Source organism: Pogoniulus pusillus, chromosome 10, assembly GCF_015220805.1.
Source record: "Pogoniulus pusillus isolate bPogPus1 chromosome 10, bPogPus1.pri, whole genome shotgun sequence".
Taxonomy (NCBI): domain Eukaryota; kingdom Metazoa; phylum Chordata; class Aves; order Piciformes; family Lybiidae; genus Pogoniulus; species Pogoniulus pusillus.
Window position 1 is genome coordinate 628555 of NC_087273.1, and position 21021 is coordinate 649575.

The 21021-nt window shown below is 49.3% G+C and overlaps 1 long non-coding RNA gene across 1 annotated transcript in view; it reads left to right on the plus strand.

Annotated features, from left to right (window-relative positions):
• LOC135178945 (uncharacterized) overlaps positions 1-11147 on the plus strand; it is a 45719-nt gene extending 34572 nt beyond the window's left edge. The window contains exons 2-3 of the long non-coding RNA XR_010303795.1: positions 2956-3040; positions 10934-11147. This is a non-coding gene — a long non-coding RNA (uncharacterized LOC135178945). The remainder of the gene's footprint in view (positions 1-2955; positions 3041-10933) is intronic.
• The last annotated feature ends 9874 nt before the right edge of the window (positions 11148-21021 follow it).

Here is a 21021-nt window from a genome sequence, read left to right on the forward strand (position 1 = left end):
GCCAACCACTTAGAAGACAAAGCTCCACAGAAGGCAGGATCGATTCCTTCTGTGCCCACATGGCTCTGGGGTTTCAGCTGGGAGCCCCCTCAAAGTGTTCTTTGGGTTTTAGAGATCTTCTGCCCCCAGCCAGGTAGGCTCAGGTGCACCCGACTGAAGCAGGAGAGATGCCAGTTCCCTCTTTGGCCCTCCAGCCACTTCACCTGCAGTAAGAGCTGATGTCAAGCTAAAATGGGCAGAGCTAAGCCTGTGTTGAACTGCACCAACAGAGCTCTCCCTGGCAGGAGAGTGACACGGTTTGAGGGTGCTGGAGCAGGCTGCCCAGAGAAGTTGTAGAGTCTCCTTCTCTGGAGAGATTCCAAGCCCACATGGACATTGTGATCCTTGGTGACCTGCTGTGGGTGACCCTGCTTTAGCAGAAGGGATGGACAAGATGATCTCCAGAGGTCACATCCAGCTCCTACCATTCCATGATTCTGTGTGAGCAGGGCTGCATGTGTTTACAGAGCAAAAGATTCAAAAGCAGAGTGTGCAGCCCAGCTGAGAATTTAGGAGAATGAGCTCATACTGTGTCTAGTGATGCCCTAACCACAATGGAGATACAACAGTCCCCCAGGCCAAGGCGCCTGAAGCCAGCAAGACCAAGAGCTCCACATGTTTAATGCAAAATATTTGTCTGTGGTGACATCTTTCACTCAGTGCTGTTCCAGGATAAATGGGGACAAAGGAGGTGGGCAAGTCCTGCCGTGGCCAAACATCCCAGCTCTGTGTGGCTGTGTCCAGGGCACAGCTGGGGGGCAGCAGCAGGCGGTCCAGGTCAGCTTGAGGAACATAGCAAAGTCCAACTTCAGACAAATTACCTGAACACTCAGAAGGTGCCAGAAAGGTCATTTGCAAGCCCACTGCTGGGGTTCTGAAGTTGATCACCCTATACTGAAAGCTCATGATGGGACTTTAGCCACAGTCCAGAGGAGTGGAGGTTAGGAAATAGACACCTCTTGGCTTTCCAGCCCATAATCTGGGGAGTGGTTTGCGTCTGTGGCTCAGCCCAAAGTTCGGCAGAGGGAGCAGAGTCAGAGTCCTGTATTTCAGCTCTATTTAAAGACACCTTCTAGAATAAAAGCCTGTTCTGGGTAGCCTGTGCAGAATCCATTACCAGGTAGAACCTCAGTTGCCTTTCTAGCATCAAGCAGCCTGTGTGCTGTCTCCCGTGCTTCTGCTACCATCAAGAGGGAGCAGTCTTCTTCTCTAAGGCTCCGTTGTAACTCGGAGCCGGTTTTGCACTCCCGAGTGCTCTCGGGTTCCCTGCCCTCCGCGGCGCGGCACGGAGACCGGCTGCGAGTAAAGCCCTGCCGCGCCGCAGCGCATGGGCGGCATCAGCAAACCCGCCTGAGCAAGCGGCAAGAGCAGGAGCCTGATCATCCATCACTCCGTGTTCCTGGTGCACAGAAAGACTGCCCACCCACACAGGCTGGGTGGTGCCAAGCCTTCTGCAGGCTTAGGGCTTCAGTTCAGTTTCTCTGACTTAGACTGGGGCATTCTTCTTGCCTCACACCTTTTTGGTGTGCCACAACGCACGCTCGAGAGGTGGTGGGGAAGTAAAGCTGAGTTATACCTGTTGATGAAGGGCTAAGAGCAAAGCCTGTGCTTGCTTTTGAGAGCTTCATGAAATCATGGCTTAGGCTTGATGGGATTTCACCAGGCTGTACAGTCACACACAGCTGTCCACTTAGCCTCAGAGGAGGATGTGGGTTGGAAGAGACCTCTGGAAGCTATAAAATCCAACCTCCCTGCTAGAATAGGGTCACCTAGGTCAAGCTGCACTGGGGCACAATGTCCAGGTGGGTTTTGAGAGCCTCCAAATCCCCACAACCTCCACCCTTTAGCTATCAGTCAGCATTGAGAAGATCCCCTCTCAGGATGCTCTTCTCCGGGCTCAACAACCTGCCTCTCCTCCTAAGTCACCTCAGTGTCTTTGAGACCTTCCACTGGACTCTCCCCTGTCCTTCTTGAACCTAGGACCTCTTTCTCCCTGTTCCCTGACTTGCCCACTGTTACCAGTGGTTTCAGAGCTGCTGTGTCTCTCTTCTCTCTCAGTGGGTGCTCCATAATCTCCTGAGCAGGGAATGGGTTGCTTTCCAATGAGCTCTGAAATACAGCCACAGTGACATCATTTCGTTAAAAGTGCCAATATGAGGCACAGGAAATTCAAGACTATTTATCTACTGCCCTTGTTAAAAATAGATAGCTTCAAATATTGGGTTGTAATCAAGAGTAGAGATGTCTGAGCCATGGGCAGAGAGGGGAGAGGTTTCTGAGGAAGATAATGCAGCTGCTGCAGACACATGGGTCAGGAAAATGCCTTTTACTTTGCCAAAGAGAAAGAAGGGACACACAAAGCGCCAGGAGCATGGGCATCTCTACAGGACAATCCTGAATCTTGCAGCACTGACCTACTGCTAGATCGTCGTGGGCAGGAACCCCCGTGCAGAGGAAGCCCTTGTAAGACAGTGGGCAGGGACACGTGAAGTTGTCAGAATGCTACCCCTGCCCTCCTCTTTGGGCATTCCTGCAGCTGTTGTCACATCATAAATCACTTGCCCCAGAAGTTCAGAGTGGGTTCATAGAGTCATAGAATGGTTTGGGTTGCAAGGGACCTTAAAGATCACCTATCTCCAGTTTGCTCAAGACCCTGTCCAACCTGGCCTGAACACTTCCAGCTTCCCTGGGCAATCTGTTCAATGTCTCACCACCCTCAGAGTAAAGAATTTCTTCCTGATTTCCAGGTTGAGCTCTTGAGTTTCAGCGAGGCTTGCGGTAGGAGACATCAACTTTTCTTGAGAGTCGTCTCTTCGGTGCAACAATCATAGAACCTGTACACTTTAAACAACACAAGAGAGCCTTTGAAAGAAGTTATCAGCATGACTTTGCTTGCTTCTTATGTTTTGCCTACAGGAAAAAAAGTGAAGGTCAGTTTTTCACACCAGAAGTTAGGAGAGAGAACGATGAACTAAAGCAGCCTTCACGTCTGGTGTGTCAGGTGAGTAAAGAGTCTCATCTACTTGCTTATGAGCACACAGTGGCAACGATGGCCTTCAGCAAGGGCAGAGGGGAGGGACTCCTAACCTGCAGTAGCTCTCATTTGCAGTTGTTTGCCTTCTGTGGGGCTGTGTGTGCATCCAGGTGTGTATGAGTCTGCTTCAAGCTAGGCATCTCCCTGGGGCTTTGTCCATGGGAACAAGATCATGTCCTAGCAAGGGAATCGGGTCAGCCAAGCAGCATTTACATTGCCCCACCTCTTGAGGGGCTTTTTTGGTTCTACTTTCTCTTTACTCCCTCTCTTGTTTCCTGTGGGGAAGAATATTTTTGTTCCTCTGTGGCTTCTACTAATCAGGGTCATACTTCTGCCAGCACATTATGGGTCCAGATCGATAGGAGGGTAAATTTTGCCACTGATGTCAGTGAAAACAGGATTAGGCTTCTCAGTGCTAGTGCTGTGTATGTTTCTATGTTAGTATGCTAATGCTCTACAGAAATAGGACTGGGGACTGTTCAGCTGCACTTCATCGTGAAGCTTTAGCTGTCACAGAGTCACAGAACCACAGAGCGGTGGGGGTCGGAAGGGACCTCTGCTACCAACCCCTCTGCTGATGTAGATTCACCTAGAGCAGGATGCATAGGGATGCATTCAGGTGGGTTTGAAAGTCTCCAGAGCAGGAAACTCTATGGCATCTCTGGGCAGCCTGGCCCAGAGCTCCACAGCCCCCAAAGTTAGGTTTGTCCTTAATTTGAAGTGAAACCTCCTGTCTTCTCTTTTGTGCCCTTTGCCCCTTGTCCTGTCACTGGGCACCACTGAAAAGAGCCCAGCCCCAGCCTCATGACCTCCACCCATTTGCTACTGGTCACATCCCTCTGAGGCTGCTCTTTTCCAGCCTGTCCCTCTCAGCCCTTGGTTTACCTCTATGCGTGGAAAATTCTCTGTAACCTTGTGTGGCTGCTGTTGCACTGATGATTGCCTGTGAGAGATGAGCACTCTGAGCTGAGAGGCCTTTCTGCCAACCCTACTCGTGCACATGCACAAAATTCTAGCATGCTGGGGGCTGGAAGAGACCTCTGGAGGTCATCTAATCCAGCCCCCTTACTAAAGCAGGGTCACCCAGAGCAGTTGTCCTGCAGGGGACAAGAAAGGAGGAAACTGAGCCTATGGTTGCTCCATTTGTTTTTTAACTAAGAACTCATTTCAAATGAAAATGCACTGACTGGGCAGGGCCTGGTCTGATCAAGTGGTCTCTCCTTACAGCAGCAGTCAGCAGGGCAATCAAAAGGTTATTCAGAGCCTGCCCTCTGGAGCCTCAGATGCAGCAGCCTTATGGCAGCATTCGTAGCAGAAAAACTACTGCTGTGGTGTTGGTCCATCTGGACCTGGCTTGGCTGATGGTTGGTTTGTCTGTTTTGCTTCAAGGCAAGGCTGATAATGTCAGGGCAGGACAACTCAGCCGGTGGGTGGTCCAGACACTGCAAAACATCTGCAGTTATGCTAACCAGGGTGGACTCTGAGGTTAGAAATGGGCCAAGATTGGCCTCATCACGTAATATAGAGAAGCTGCTTGGGCTGGCACACTTCATTTTCCGAAGGCAAATCATCTCCAGGGATGACTTGCTAGGGACAATATCTTTCTCCACCACTACCTCCTTTGGTTCTTGCTGCCTGTGAAGATGCCCATCAGCAGCGAGGGATACTATAAATGGGGGCAGGGAAGACAGGGAAAATAGATGAGCAGCAGAAGGAGGAAGAAAGCATTATTAAGATAACACTTACTCTGGCACAGAATCATAGACTCAAGCAGGTTGGAAGAGAGCTCCAAGATCATCCAGCCCAACCTAGCACCCAGCCCTGGCCAAGCAACCAGACCATGGCACTAAGTGCCCCAGACAGGCTTGGCTTCAACACCTCCAGGCACAGAGACTCCACCACCTCCCTGGGCAGCCCATTCCAATGCCAATCACACTCTCTGACAACAACTTCCTCCTAACATCCAGCCTAGACCTCCCCTGGCACAACTTGAGACTCTGTCCCCTTGTTCTGTTGCTGGGTGCCTGGCAGCAGAGCCCAACCCCACCTGGCTACAGCCTCCCTTCAGGTAGTTGTAGGCAGCAATGAGCTCTGCCCTGAGCCTCCTCTTCTGCAGGCTGCACACCCCCAGCTCCCTCAGCCTCTCCTCACAGGGATCATCATCAAGCCTCAAGGGAGGGGACCTAACAGAGAGTGCAAATGCATGATGCAGTCAGTCTGCACCCAAGCCATCATTCCGGTCTGATCCATGAAATGGCTGCGCGTAGAGGATGAACTTGCTAAGTATCCAACATGCTCCTAGAAATAGACTCTGTGACATAGATCTTTTTCTCTTTTCCCCTCGCAGCTTGAAATGACAGAGCAGACTTACAGGTAAAACTCTAGTTAATAAAATGTACTTCTTACTAGAGGAATCAAATGAAACAGGAGGATCTTGAGCTGAATTCTTGATCTTCTGGAGTATAAAAAATAAGTTTATTCATTATGATGATTGACTTCTCTTCCAACTCCAAGGAGCATGAGTGCAGACTGTTCTCTCTTCTTGGTTTTGTTCTTCAACCAGCATGAAGGTGATGGAGAATTTAAGCCAATTTTTAAGTACTGGTGAGGTGAAGGTTTCATATCACATAATAGGTCTAAGCCACATTTGAGAATGAGTAGAGAGGTCAGGTCAGAACCTGCTTAAACGTCTAAGCCACATGACTAAGGAACCAACATAACAGCTGTGAATGTCAGTCCTGCCAAGTAAGCCTCCTGCACTCAGGTGAGGAGGACACTGATTTTCTCACCCAAAGTGCTGCTGCAGGAAGTGTGGAGTGGATATGAAGGCTGAAAGCCCTAGCAGCAGACGTGCTTTCTGTGCTCTCCTGGCTGAGCTGCTAACAGTGGGCCATGAAGTTGTCATTCAGCCCTTGTCAGCTGTGATATGTAAGCCACAAGCAAAGGCAACTCCATGCAGCTGGAGGGAGTGCTGCTAGCTAACAGATTTGTGGCCTGCCAAACACCCAGGGCTGAGGTGTGAATTATGAAAGTTAGCTTCCAAATGGCCAAGGGGCAATAAGCATTAATATAAACTAGGCACTGGCCCAAGCCAATAGCCCCAGCTCTCAGGGTGTTTAGATTGCAAACATTTGATCAGGAGCCAGGCTTTGCAGCTGGCCTTATCTCTGCAGTGGCCAAGCCAAAACCCTGGGGTTTGTGGCCACCTGGCACATTGAGTGATCCAAGGATGCAGTGTTTGATTCCCTGCTCCTTTGCCACCTCCAGCTAACAGCCCTTTTGATCAACCACATTTTGTGCTTCCTTTCTTGCTCTGGTAGTTGTTTTCAGGGTTTTTCCTCTCTTATTCCTACCAGAAGTTCTCTGAATAAGAACCACAGAATGGGTTAGGTTGGAGAGATCTTAAACATCTAATTCCAATCTGCCTTGTAATGGCAGGGACAAATTCTGCTAGGCCAGGTCCCATCCAACCTGGCCCCCAAAAATCCTATGCTTGGAACCTCCACAGGTTCTCAGGACAGCCTGTTTCAGTGCCTCGCCACCTTCATGGGCAAAAGTGTTTCCTAGTGTCCAACCTAACCCCTTCCCTGCTCTAGTTTAAAACCATTGCCCCTTGTCCTAATTCCACGTACTCTTATCAGAAGTCCCTTTCTGGCTCTCCTTTCACCCCCTTCAAATACAGGAAGGCTTTTTTAAGGTCTCCCTGGAGCCTGCTCTTCTTCAGGCTGAACAACCCCAACTCACTCTGCCTGTCCTCACAGCAGAGGTGTTCCAGCCTTAGAATCATAGAATCAAGCAGGTTGGAAGAGACCTCCAAGGTCATCCAGCCCATTCCAATGCCTGTCACTCTCTCTGGCAAGAACTTCCTCCTAACATCCAGCCTAGACCTCCCTTGGCACAGCTTGAGACTGTGTCCCCTTGTTCTGTTGCTGCTTGCCTGGGAGAAGAGACCAACCCCTCCTGGCTACAGCCTTCTGATCATCTTTGTGGCCTCCTCTAGACCTCTTCTAACAGTCCCACATTCTTCTGCTCTTTCAATCTGCTGTGAGCAAATCCAGGTAGAACTGTGCCGTACTGTGGGAAGTCCTCAAGAGAAAGCACAGAACCTGAGGATGAACTTGCTACCTTCCATGCAAGGCTGAGGAAGGGCACTAGGCTGAGGAGCTTGTGAGTGGGGGGTGGGCAGGGAGTACATTTAGCAAACAGACTCAACTCGACTCAGAAGACCTCTTGAAAGCTCCAGTAAGGCTGGTTAGCAGTAGGTGCCTGTGGAACCTGAGCCAGAAACCCCCAGCTGTTTCTGAGGTCAGCCAGGACTCTGTAGCTGTCTGTGTTTTGCTCGAGGGAGGTTGGCAGTCCTAGTGCTTGTGTTTTCGTTCACCAGGACCTAACGCAGAGGAGCGCTTGGCCCTGCCGCAATATGCGCTTGAGCTCCTCGCGCCCGCTCCCGCAGCCGCCAAAGCAGCTGTGCCAGCCTCTGCCTGCAGCTTACCAAAGGGGAGGAAGAAGCCACTGTGCCTTGCTCTAAACCTTAAAGCCATATCAGAATGTGACCCTACAGTTCCTGTCTTTCTTTCCTGTCTTCTGTAAAAGAAATGGACACGATGCAAATATCAAAGACTTCCAGCGAGCTCTGAGAGGCAAAGTGGCCTGTCCGTTATCAGCAGTTGATATATGCACACACAGGCAGGACAAGGGCAGAGTTCATTCCTGTGAAATTCGTCCATTAGCTACACTTCACACTCAACACATCCAAAGTTCCTCAAGCTGTAGACTATTGATCTACATTATTGATTCTCCTTGGGTAATTGTGATGTGTATTTAATGCCCTCATCTTCAAATGGAACAAGGGGCTGCTGAGCTTGAGGATGGAGATGTTGACTGCCTCTTCTCAGTGGCTGAAGATCACACCAAAGCTTGTGATCATTCCACCACTGGTTATAACTGTCTCTGGTTTTAGCTGAAGAGGTTTCTTGAGTGCACAGTTTTGGCCATAGTAATTACACTGTTAACTCATGGTCATGGAAGGAAAACTTGGCAGATTCCACACTAATAAAATACCTCCAGGAATCTTATCTCAGCTCCTAGAAAATGAAAGGTTGTTGATATTGTCTGAAACAGTCAAGAGAAATCTTCTTTCTAACTATCTGCCAAATAGCTGTGTTCACTGGTATTTAAACCTAGCCTGGTGGCAAGTCTTCATGGCCTTTTCTCTAGTCAAAGTATACATTTTCCTTCTGCTTATCTTTCTTCTCTTCAACACAGGAATGGGCTGCCCAGGGAGGTGGTGGAGTTGCTGTGCCTGGAGGTGTTCAAGAAAAGCCTGGATGAGGCACTTAGTGCCATGGTCTGGTTGGGCGCTAGGTTGGACTGGATGAGGTTGGAGGTCTCTTCCAACCTGTTTGATTCCATGATCACCAAATCCAACCATTTGCCCAGAGCTCACAATACCACGGCCACTGTAAACTAACCTAAACTATGTCCCTAAGGATCATATCCAGATGTTTTCAATCCCTCCACCACCTTCCCAGCTTCACCAGGGCTGTCCTGGCACCTGATCCTGGACAGCCTCGCTGAGACTACAGGGAAAGCTATCATGTGTAGGGGGGATGGCAAGCAGGGGGATCGCAGCGCAAAGCTGCAGCAAGGCAGCTGCAGCAGGGACAGCTCCAGGTTTTGCAGTGTCACCTACTGAGACCCCAGGAAAGGCTGGAAGGTCACAGTGTGAGCTCTTTCATCTATTTGCGAAGGCCATGGAATTCTTTGCAGCCATTTTAACCAGTAATGCTCCAGATATCTATTTCCCCTAACATCCTGCTCCTCTTCCCTTGCCGAGTATAAAAGCCAACAGCACCTCAGCACGCATGTTTTAAGGTGAATAAAAGGAGCTGGTGGGACTGTGTGCTTCACCCTGCCAGGGGGGTCATTACAAAAGAAGTGAGGTTAAAAATAGTGTTAAAGTGAGCTGCAAAAAGATGAACTCTTCATTTTTCTGCATCTTTTAAGGGATTCTGAAATGCCTCTGTGTGAGCCCTTATCTCATCCTCCTTCTTTTCCCCTTTGCCCCACACCCAGCTTCTCCAGCTCAGAAAAGGAAAGTTCGTGGTACCTCTGGCTATAACTGAATGAAAGGACCTTCAGTGCCAGAGCAGCTCCATTGTAGAGGAAGTATTTCCCCCTCTGGCCTCAGGCACAATCAGGCAGCCAGTTGTGAGGGCTGAAGGGATGTTGCAGGATGCACCTCTCTGCTGCTCCAGTCCCCAGGTCTTCAGTGAGTCCCAGATTCACTTCAGTGAGTCCCAAAACTGCAGGGAAATTGAAATGACACTGCTGCTGCCCCATCCTTGAAAAGCAAATGTTGCTGAGTATTTAAAGGCATCTCTCTTTTTTTCCAAACCAAACTGTTAGCAGATTCAAGACTATCAATGGCAAAATGCAAGAGAACACATCTTGGAATGCTTGCAAATTTGTCCATCTTGACCTCCTACTCTTGTTGCTCTCCATCAGCTGTGGAGTTTATGCTAGGCTGCTGCCACAGAGAGCTGCCCTGCCTGCTGAGCAGCATTCATTTAGGAGGGTGCTCAGAATCATCTCAGAAAGAAATCCTCTTCAGGTACCTCACACAGGTAGCAAGATCTGCAATTCTGCCAATTTAGGCACTTCCATGTGCATTTTGCAAGCCTAAACATCTTTCATCATTGTGTTTTTAGATGATGGATTCTCAATAGCTGAAGGACTTTAAAACCTCCCCACCCTGAAATGTCACTGTGTGGTACAAACTGATTCAGCAGCAGAGCTGTGATTCTGGGGTTTTGTCAGTGATGCACTGGTACTCGATGGCCTGAAGGCAAGCAGAGACACACCAGTGGCTAAATGGTGACCTTCTGGACAGCACAGGAGTGGCAGAGCTCGGCAAGCCAGAGTATCTGCATTAGCAAGGGCCTGGCAAACACAGCTATTAGCACTACATCAGTAACAACCTTACCATCAAAATAGTGATCATCATTGTGGTTAATACAGCAGTGAGGGTAATTAGCAGTGCAATTCTTAGCATTAATGCAGTTAGGAGCTCTTTGTACACTCTCCGAGGAGCTGTGCTCTAGCATACATAGAACCTTCTGATTTTGGCCTCCTATGGATTTTCAGTCCTCTTTTGTTCCCCTTGACATTGACCCTAGTCCCTCCCTGCTCCCCTGTAATCCTTCCCACCATGACAGGGGGCTGGAGCAGCTCTGCTGTGAGCACAGACTGAAAGAGTTGGGGCTGTCCAGTCTGGAGCAGAGGAGGCTCCCAGGTGACCTTCTTGTGGCCTTCCAGGATCTGAAGGGAGCCTACAATAAAGGCTGCGGAGGGACTCTTCAGGCTTTCAGAGAGTGACAGGACTGGGGGGAATGGAGCAAAGCTGGAGGTGGGGAGAGTCAGACTGGAGGTGAGAAGGAAGTTGTTCAGCATGAGAGTGGTGAGAGGTTGGAGTGGGTTGCCCAGGGAGGTGGTTGAGGCCCCATGGCTGGAGGTGTTTAAGGCCAGGCTGGATGGGGCTCTGGGCAGCCTACTCTAGGGTAGGGTGTCCCTGCCCATGGCAGGGGGGCTGGAGCTGGCTGATCCTTGTGGTCCCCTCTAACCCTGGCTGATTCTATGATTCTCAAAGGTCAGTGTTGACCCTAACTCTTCTGCTCAGGGGAATCAGCAGTCCCCAGTTGCACAGGATTTGTTCCCAACATGTCAGGAATGTTAGAGCTGTGCAAGCAGGGCTGGGTTCACAGCGCACGCGGGGCACTTGCTTTCGCTCTCAGCGCTAGAGAAGGAAGCCCTAGTTCATGGTGGCAGAGATTCACGGTGGCTCTTGGTCTCCCTCTCTAGAAGTCTCAGGTGTGAAAACAGAACACAAGAGGACAGCGCCATGGGATGGAAGTGGAAGATGAATGTCAGAGCTATCACCCTGTAGTAACTGGTATGAAACAAATCGTTCTTCCCATGCCACCCAGGCGCCCGCAGTGCAGCGCCGCTGCTGCCCTGGCTGCCGGCAGCGCTCGGCTGTGCCGTGCCGCACGCTAGCTGGGCTTTGCACTGCTGATGGGGCTGTGTCGGCTTCACACAGCTGCATGTGGGTTAGGGTTTTACTGTTTCTATTCTGGGATGGACTGCATATAAAATGTGGCACCTCAGTTCTCTTTCAACCCCCAGGCCTCACAGTAAGGAGACTGTCCCTGCAGAAGGACCAGCTCTGGAGCCGAGAGGCATGGCTGAGTCCATGCCAGGGAGGCAAGGAGCCATGTAGCAGCACTGCCTGGCTTCAGCCACTGTGGCAACTTGCCACGTGTGCTGTGCCCTCTGATCATGACGTATGATAGAGGCCAGAAAATAGTCTCTTATCATCGTTCTGCAGACAGCCCTCCTTTTAGCATGTGCCCTGGGCACAGTCCTGCCAGACTCACTGCCACAGACAGGGAAGAAACTATTTGCTCTTCCCCGTTACCTCTTTACAGGGATCTCTTCTGAGCTCCCAGAATTTCCCCTAGAGTAGGACACCCCTGTGCTGTTCTCACTTTGTGTCAGGAGTAACATTTTCCAACTTAAAAAAGCCCCAGGGCTGTGTGCTGCCCTGAAGACTTCTGACACAAAATACCTGCCAAATGCAACCCAGGATTCAGTTTGGAATGTCAACATTTGGGGTAGGCTGCTCCTGAGACCCTTGGGACTCCAAGGTCATCAGCTCAGCATGACCTGGCTCTTCCCTGCTTGGCACGGGCAGCAGAAAAGCCCAGGAAGCCCTGGCTATAAAAGTAGTCCACAAAGCTCAGGCTTTCAGGCTGTCTCCAACAAAACTGACTTTCCTTGCATCAAGGAAAATGGCAATTTTATGGGGCAGGGGAGGTGCTGGAGAAAACAGTGAATCTGGGAAGTGTCTCATGTTGTAGGGTCGGGGGAGAACACAAAAGTTCTCAGAATTTCTGGTTGAGAAGAAATTGTGAAACCCTTTAAGTTTTGGTTCAATTTTGATCAAGGAGAAATGTGCAGATTGCTTTTCACAGGCCAGGAGAGCTCCTTTGGCACCAGTTCTGCTGCTGCAAGCCAGAGCCAGCTAGGCAAAGAGTGGGCAAATAAAACGAACGGCTGGGCCACTGATGTCTCTCATCAGTGACACTAGAGGGAAGCTCACAACATCACTGATGCTATTGTCAGGAGGTACTGAAAGCAGCATAGGAGAGAAATGTTGCTTCCTCACAGAGGTGTACTTAGCTCTGCGGTTGCCCTCCGGGCAGTAGGAAAGCAATTGGGAAGAAGGATGGAAAACAATAGAAGCACTTGAACAACACAGTGGGCAAGCGAGGCAGGCAATCCAAACTGTTCTGTTGCTATCTCAGGCTTCCCTTCAGCCTACCCAGTCTTGAAACACCAGAGTGAACTGTGCAGGGGTGTTGAGGAGCACATCACAGCAACCTCGCTGTCTCTCATCTCCTTAGCTCCTGTGCAGACATGGCCTTTGGGACATGGTTTGGTGGGCATGGTGGTGTTGGGATGATGGCTGGACTTCAGTCTAGAGGTATTTTTCAACCCTAATGGTTCTGTGATTCTCTGATAACGGACAGGAGAAAGATAGCAAAATCTGTAGCCTGGAATGACTGTTTTAAGAAGGACTCTTTGTGTGAATATTTCCTGGTGCAGAAGACTAAGGGAGGCTGTAAAATCACATCTTGCCTCCCCTGCTCACCTGGTGCAATGGGCATTAGCTGTGACTGCACGCACACTGTGTCCACCAGCTTTCAAGTTGCAAGCAGAAAGATCTGAACTTGAATCAAGGAAGGAGAGTTTTGTAAAGAGATCAGCATGAATCATATGGCTGAGACCTCTCCACTGCTTCACACCTGCAGCCTGATACCGATTCAGTACTTAGCCCAAAGCCTCCATCAGTTTTAAAGTCATGGCTTCTCCCTGAACTCTCTGTACGTTACCTCAGCACGGGATATGGAATCCCAGGGGAGGGGGAAAGAAGTATTAGTGAAATGGTTAAAGAAGTGACTCCAGTTTTAACTCTGCAGGACTGGTGGCATGTGCAAATAGCCAGTTCCATGGCTGCTCCTGGACTCTGGTCTCTGGTTTTGGTATGCACCCAGAGAAAAACGGTTTTTAGAACAAACAAAAAACTCTTTGCTGGGGGACTTGTAGAATTGTTTCAGTTGGCAAAGATGTTGGAGATCACCAAATCCATCTGTTAAGCCAAAACCACCCTGGCCATTACACTGTGTCCTGAAGGGCCATGTCTACATGGGTTTTGACATAAACTCCTTACAGGCCACTTCTCTGAAGTAGGTTAGAGAAGTGTCCTTAAAAAACAGGATAGCAAAATATTTATTAACAGCAACCCCTCAGTGCTTTCTCCCAGCATCATAACAATTACCTTCTTCTGTTATGCTCTTCATAATGAGCAAACCAACACATCTGCCTTCAAACCATGACCTGTACTGCAGAGAAATCCAACAGCCTCCAGCAGCAAAGGCACAAACTCTGCCCAAGCATCAAGTAAAATCCATCTTTGAACAAAATCACAGAGCAATGACCTTGGTCTGACTCCAGCCTCCACTCAGCATGTATCATAGACTCAACCAGGTTGGAAAAGACCTCCAAGACCATCCAGTCCAGCCTACCACTTAACCTTCTACTCTAACCCATGGCACTAAGTGCCTGAGCCAGCCTCCTCTTAAACACCTCCAGGGACAGTGACTCCACCACCTCCCTGGGCAGCCCATTCCAATGCCAATCACTCTCTGCCAACAACTTCCTCCTAACATCCAGCCTAGACCTCCCCTGGCACAGCTTGAGACTGTGTCCCCTTGTCCTGTTGCTGCTTGCCTGGCAGAAGAGACCAACCCCACCTGGCTACAGCCTCCCTTCAGGAGCCTTATCTGGGCCAACAAGGACTGAACTTGTTACCTTGCAAATGGTTAGCAGAGGCCTTCTCCTCAGCTTCTGTCTCACTGAAACCTTCTGCCCTGTAAGTGGAACAGCCTTTGTGAATCAGCTGTGCCTTGTGCACAGAGGGGAACGATATCCTGGAAGAAGGTGGAGGAGGGGGAAGAGGTTGTTCAGGCTGAGCCTTGCTAGACTTAAATAGCAGTTTCAAATTTTACCACTGATATCTGCAGCTGTGCAGGTGAAAGCAGTTGGTGGACCTCAGAAGATTTGGGACCAGATTTGCTCATATGGTTTGAGTCACTCTGACAATAGAAAGCAGCTGTAAAGTTATTTCTCTGGCCAGAAAAAAACCCCAAACACCTTGGGTTTGTGGTTGCCTTGAGTCTCCAAGCATGGATGAATACAGTCCTTTGTTTCAAGAAGCATCCAAAACCTCAGATGCTCATCTGCATTTCTCAGCTAGGTAAATTGTGATGTTAATTTTGAGGAGATCGCCCTTCTTGAGCTTGTTCAGTCAGTTTTTGGGGGTTGTCATTGGTAAGAGAGTACTGACATGCAAGCTCCCTCTGTGCCAAAAGGAGGTTATAGCTTTTATGGGCTCCATTTATTCCCTGCTCTGGGAAACTCATCATCTAGGTATGAAACTGCAGCAGGGGCAATTCCAGTCAGTCTGGATAGACAGAGCCAGACAACCAGTATGGGAAGAAAAGTCTGAGAAGGAAGAGCGACCGAGACTTGCATCCAGCTCCTCATGTCTCAGTAGGTCTGCAGGGGGGGTTGCTTGCTTTTTATCTGTTTCCTTGATGGGCTCAATGGGAGGATGGTTCTTAGGGGTTTTATGAGAAGGGGCCCTAAAGAACAAGGAGTGAAGGCACAGCAGATTGGATCAGGAAGGAAATTTCAGGCAGGGAGGCTCCACTGAAGAAGGCACCAGACAAGGAGCTAGTGAAGCAGATGTGTGCAACTGGAGCCAAGTAAACAAGGCAAGGGTGAAAGGCTGAGAGCAGAGCTCTTCCAGCAGCCTCTCTATATTCCTGGACTTACACTTCTAGCCTGAAACAGGTGAAAACAGGGAACGGGGTCGTGCCAGTGCAGAAAGGACCACGGTGGCTAATAACTCCACATCCTCACCCTTCCCAGTAGGACGCATGTCCTGGCCTGAGCCCAGGCTTCAGACAGGTTGTGTTTGCATTCCCTGGCACTGGCAGGGAACAGCATTTTCTCACCCCTTTGCTAGGCATTTGCACCAAGCCTGCTGTGCTTCCACGTGTGCCTGAGGGCCACTTGCGCCCCCGAAGGCAGAGCCCCCGGGGAGTGAGGAGGGGCTCGGTCGTGTGCGCTCTCGGTAAGTCCCTCTCTCTGCCACTCACACACATATTGTCGTCGTTTCTTCTCCCCTCTCTCTGCAGGAAATAGTCCCAAACGTGCACTTTGTCTGAGTGTTTGTTAGATTAAAGGTCAAGAACACAATCCTTGCCATTGTGCAGGCAGCAAAGCGAATGGTGAAAACGGAACAGTATCTGTCCTGGGGACTGCATTAAAACTAACCCAGGGCAGCAGCTTTAGGCCTGACCTAAAAGCCACGCAAATGTGTAAAATCTAACAGGCTCGGGACACAGTGGAACACTCCGAGGCACGCTGCGTGCTTGTGCACAGACCCTTCAGAGGCTGCTCCGAAGCTGTGCGCTTCCCAAGCTCGGCACACTGCGCTTCTGAGCACAGGGGCTCGCTGGCCCCAGCGGCCTCCAAGCAGCCCCTCTCAAGGTCACGCTCGGAGCCACCCACGCTGCCGGCCTGAGGACTCTCTGCCCTTCCACTGGCCGCAGAGGCAGTCAGGCAAGTGCCACAAGATGGAAAACTCTGATTGCTGTGGGCCTTGCAAGACTTTACACTCACTTCAGATAACTTTGTGGCAGTGAAAGCACTGCAAAGACCACAGAGGAAAGATCGGGGTTTGAAGGGCTGTGAATTAAACTATAGCTATTGCTTAGGACCTCCAATTTCATCAAGTTAACTGAAGCATTAGGAAAAAAATTCACAGGGAGAGTGCTCAGGCACTGGAGTGAGCTGCCCAGAGAGGTGCTCAGGACATGCTAGGAGAAAGGAAGGACACTTTATCCCAGAATCACAGAATCAACCAGGTTGGGAAAAACCAGTCCAGCCTATCACCTAACCCTTCTACTCAACTAACCCATGGCACTAAGTGCCTGAGCCAGCCTCCTCTTAAACACCTCCAAGGATGACAACTCCACCACCTCCCTGGGCAGCCCATTCCAATGCCAATCACTCTCTCTGCCAGGAACTTCCTCCTAACATCCAGCCTAGACCTGCCCTGGCACAGCATGAGACTGTGTCCCCTTGTTCTGTTGCTGCTTGCCTGACAGCAGAGCCCAACCCCACCTGGCTACAGCCTCCCTTCAGGGAGCTGCAGACAGCAATGAGCTCTGCCCTGAGCCTCCTCTTCTGCAGGCTGCACACCCCCAGCTCCCTCAGCCTCTCCTCACAGGGTTGTGCTCCAGGCCCCTTACCAGCCTTGCTGCCCTTCTCTGGGCACCTTCCAGCACCTCAACATCTTTCTTAAATTGACACAGCACTCAAGGTGTGGCCTGAGCAGTGCTGAGCACAGAGGCAGAATAACCTCCCTTGTCCTGCTGGCCACACTCTTCCTGAGCCAGCCCAGGATGCCATTGGCTCTCTTGGCCACCTTATGTCCTTTGGGGAACAAGCACTGCTTATACTTAGTCACAGAATCATGCAACTCTTTTGTTTGGAAAAGACCTCTAAGGTCGTCCAGCCCAACTACTGACCCAACACCAGCACGGCTTCTAAACCATGTCCCCAGGTGCCATGGCCAGACATTTCCTCTTATGGGGATGTGACTCCACCACCTTCCAGTGGCACTTTTACTGGGAATAAGTTTTTCCTGATACCCAACCTGACCCTCCCCTGACAAAATTTCAGTCCCTTTCCTCTCTTTCTGTCACCTGATACCAGGGGAGAGACCAACCCCAGTAATGCACTCTGCTGCTGCCCAGAGTGAGTGCAAAGTCAACCCCCTCTGATTGATGGGGACGCTCCTGAAAGGGAGCTGAAGAGAGTCCTTGTCACTTGCTTAATTGTAATAGAATAGCTGGCAGCCTGATGGGATGATTTCTTTCATGGCAATCCATCTTGTTTGCAGTCCTGGGGATCTCTGGCGACAAGTGTGGCTGCTGGCTTCAACAGAGTTAGTGCTTGGGGTTTTAAAAGTCCTTGTGTCATTGAGTGCTGTTATTATTAGATATGGAGACTTGCCAAAACTCGAAGCTGTGCAGTCCCAGTCCAGGAGAGTTTTGGGACCACACAGATTCCCACTTTGAAACTACCTCTCGTTAATTATAATTAATTATTATTTTAAAAAATATTGCTTACTGTGGATTCAAGCAGGAAGTAGTGAGGGGGATAAAAAAGTGCCCTGAAACGATTACAAAGTCAAGATGTAATTGGAGGTACAGATTACAGGACAGAAAGGAAAACAGATTAACTCCAGACTAAGGGAAAGCTAAGCTAAGAGGACAAGGGGGCCAGGGAGCAGCTCTTACCTAGCAATGCAGTAAGATGTTTGACTAGGCTGAGTAGCCTGGAAGTGCCCAGGTGGCTTATCAATAAGGGCTTAAGAAGGCAGTTAGTAGGGAACAGGGCGACTCAGCCCAGATAGTTTTCTGGGACGTGTTTGAGATGTAATTTCTAAGGGGCTGGGCAAGCAGCTGGTGGAGAAATGCCTTCTTTGGCATCTTTCTATGGAAAAAGACCACCATGGTAAAAAATCAGAACCAGTGCCACTTCTACAGTGTGGCTTCTGCTACTGATTTAGAGGCTGTCTGAAGTAGAAAGGGGAAGGCAAGACTGGCCTCTGCCGCTCTCTTTTCCATCTGCTATTTTGGCTCTTAGGAGACTTGTGAGTAGGAGGAGCCTCCGGTACTACATGAGCACAGCTGAGCTGAGCCAGTAAAGGACAAAAGTGACCCCCATGCTGTGCAGTCCTGACCATATTGACAAGACATTTGGAGGGGTGGAGTGTAACAACTACAAATAAAGGAGTCTTTGAAGAGCATGAAGATACAAAACCAGGGATGAAATGAACCCCAGTAGTCAGTGAGGAGACAACAGAGCTTTCTGGTACCCAGAAGTATTCTTTCCATGAGTGCCTCCCCTTGGGAGTGGCATACACTCTTTTTCCAGCTCCAACAGCACTGCCAAGGTGGAGACTGTGAAACAGCAGAGTTGCTTCTGAGGACTCTCCCATTGGTAGCTTATTTGGCAGTTCTCTCTATGAGGTTTAGATGCAATCTTCTCTCCTAACTCAGATCATTTTGCCATTGGAATGGGCTGCCCAGGGAGGTGGTGGAGTTGCCGTCCCTGGAGGTGTGCAAGAAAACACTGGATGGGGCACTTAGTGCCATGGTCTGGTTGACTGGCTAGGGCTGGGTGCTAGGTTGGACTGGATGAGCTTGGAGGTCTCTTCCAGCCTGATTGATTTTATGATTCTGTGAACCTGAGGTCTCAGAGCTAATATGAGACAGAGGCAGTATCAACCATCAGAGATCATCCAAATCCATCTCAACATGCAAACATACAAACCTTTCTGAGGTTTCTTCTGCTGGCTAGAGAGAGCTCCAACAACACATGTGGCATTTCAGATGGAACCAGTCTGGGTGAAAATCACATTTGTTATGAAAAGTTACATTAATTTGGAACTGAGTTCTATGTGAGGTTGTAAGTGCACACTCAGAAATGAGCTTGTCCCCAGACCGGGGGGTAAAATACATCATCTAAGAAACAGTGAGAGAAGTGATGTGAAAATATAGAGGTAGTGTAGTGCCCCCAGGGAGTAAAAACAATCTCAATTTCTGCAGTACTGTTCTTGAACTGTGTAGCCAGAAGAAAGCAGAAGTCCCTGATCACAGAGACAGAATATCTTACATTTATTAGGCATTCCTTAGTGCCATCTTCTCTGGACACAAAGTGTGCAAGGAGGGAAAAAGGATGAGCTGGCTGCTGAAGCCTGTGACTGGTGAGCACTGTTGAGAAGCAGTGGAAAATCAAAGAGTGAGGACACTGAAGGCTGCCAGGTTTTATTATCTTGCCTGGACTCGTGCACACTTGGGCTGTACACGGCACAGGGCATACAAATGAGAAGCATTTGCAAGACAGAGCAGAGTGTAAGGAAAGCAGGAAGACTTCTAGCAGGGCAAATGCAGAGCAGGAAGGAATCCATGACACCAGAAATCACTTTTAGTGACCAAAATACAGATTCCCAGTAGAGCTGCTAGAAATCTGAACAGCTTTATGGTGACTATAACACTTGGGCATTTTCACACAGGGCTTTTCTTTGGCTGCTCTGGAGTGTAACACCCTGGGGCCACAGGGGGGATTTGAATTCTTGGTGAGCCTGGGTCACAAGGAAGTATGTGTGTCACCTTCTTAGCATACAACCTTCTCCAGGCCTTGGCTACCTTCTGCTGTGAAAGAAGAGTCTGCAAGGGTAACTCTCAGATTCTAAGGTGTTCTTTTTTTCCCAGCTAATTTTTACACTTCATTTTCCATCCACCAACCTGATTTTTAAATACACTGTCTCCCCAATAGTTCTGTGGCTGGAAGTGCAAGGACACACATCGGTGAACACCACTGCTTTCCTTCAAGAGGTAGCTAGGTCTCTGAAGCAAGCATTTCTGCTTCATCTTTGCCCCTGTGACTTCTCAAACGCTGTCTCATTTGAATTTGCATTTGTTTGAGCTTCATTTGATATGGAAAAGCTCCAGATATTGAACTCTAAGGCAATGTTTATTCACGATGTCTAGCTGTTGCTTATTTTACTCTCAGGTTGTAGCTAGCTGCAGCTGAACGTTGCTTTTCTAGTTTACAACAGTCAGTACATGAGTAATTATCCTAACATACATGCATAAGAGAATAAACCAACACAGGCACAGCCATTCCTGTGGCACAGTTGTTGTGTGGTAAATACATCCTGATGTTAAGGGCTGGATGCAGTACATAAGGCACGGAACATGGTATGGATTACTTGCTCCTGGGTGGCCTAGCAGAGCATCTCTACAGCTCAAAGCCCCTTGCCATTGAGTGGAGATACAATATAGTATTCTTCCACGACTGTTTGCATTCCCTCTTTCGCTGCAACTTCAAATGCACCCATTAAGGCGTTTCAGCCCTCTTGTCTTTTTTGATCTCCTCAAAGACAAGTTCTATTACGGTGACAAAAGAGAACCCAGTCTACTCGTTCTTTAGACACAGATCTTACTTACAGGGGTCTTGTTTGTTGTAGTGAGAAAGAGAAGCCTACTCCTGAAGACCTGTTGTGGAAGGAAAGGGAGAAAACCAAGCAACACGAGGAGCAAGCTTTTGAAAAATAAACCATTGGCTCTTTCATCTCACCAACAGCTTTCTGCAGCTGGGAAAATGATTCAGAGATGTGGAGGAGAAAATCTGAGGAGTCCTGCAAAATTCACTCTGATTATTTTAGGGCTTTCTGAGAGGCCAACTTCTGCAGTCCTTTTGAAGCTCAATTATAATTCAGTGGGAAGAGCTAAAGGAGAGAGATTCTAAACCCTCACTGGAAATGGAAGTTGCAGAGGGACTAGATACAGAGTGAAGATAACAAGCCCTGTCTGTCGCTGATCTAGCTACAGTGATTGAATGAGTGCTTAGTTCAATCTTACTTTAAAGCCCTCCCCAGTTTCCCATCTGCAAAACCAGCCTGGGTTTTCACAGGCAAAAAGCTTTCAGTTGTTCAAAACCAAATGGAAAGGATCTCAGAAAGTGTAGCAGTGCTGCGTAAGTGTTTCCATTTAGTAGGAGACCTTCTTTTGAGCAGCTCACAACTCTGGTTGGGCTTGATGACCCCAGAGATCTTTTCTAATGGTTCTATTATTTTACTATGTGAGTCTTCTCTAGAGACCTGTCTGCCTTAGGTGCTGCTGCTTCGGCAGGGGAGTTGGACTCAATGCTCTCTGGCAGTCCCTCCCAGCCTCCGTTACTCC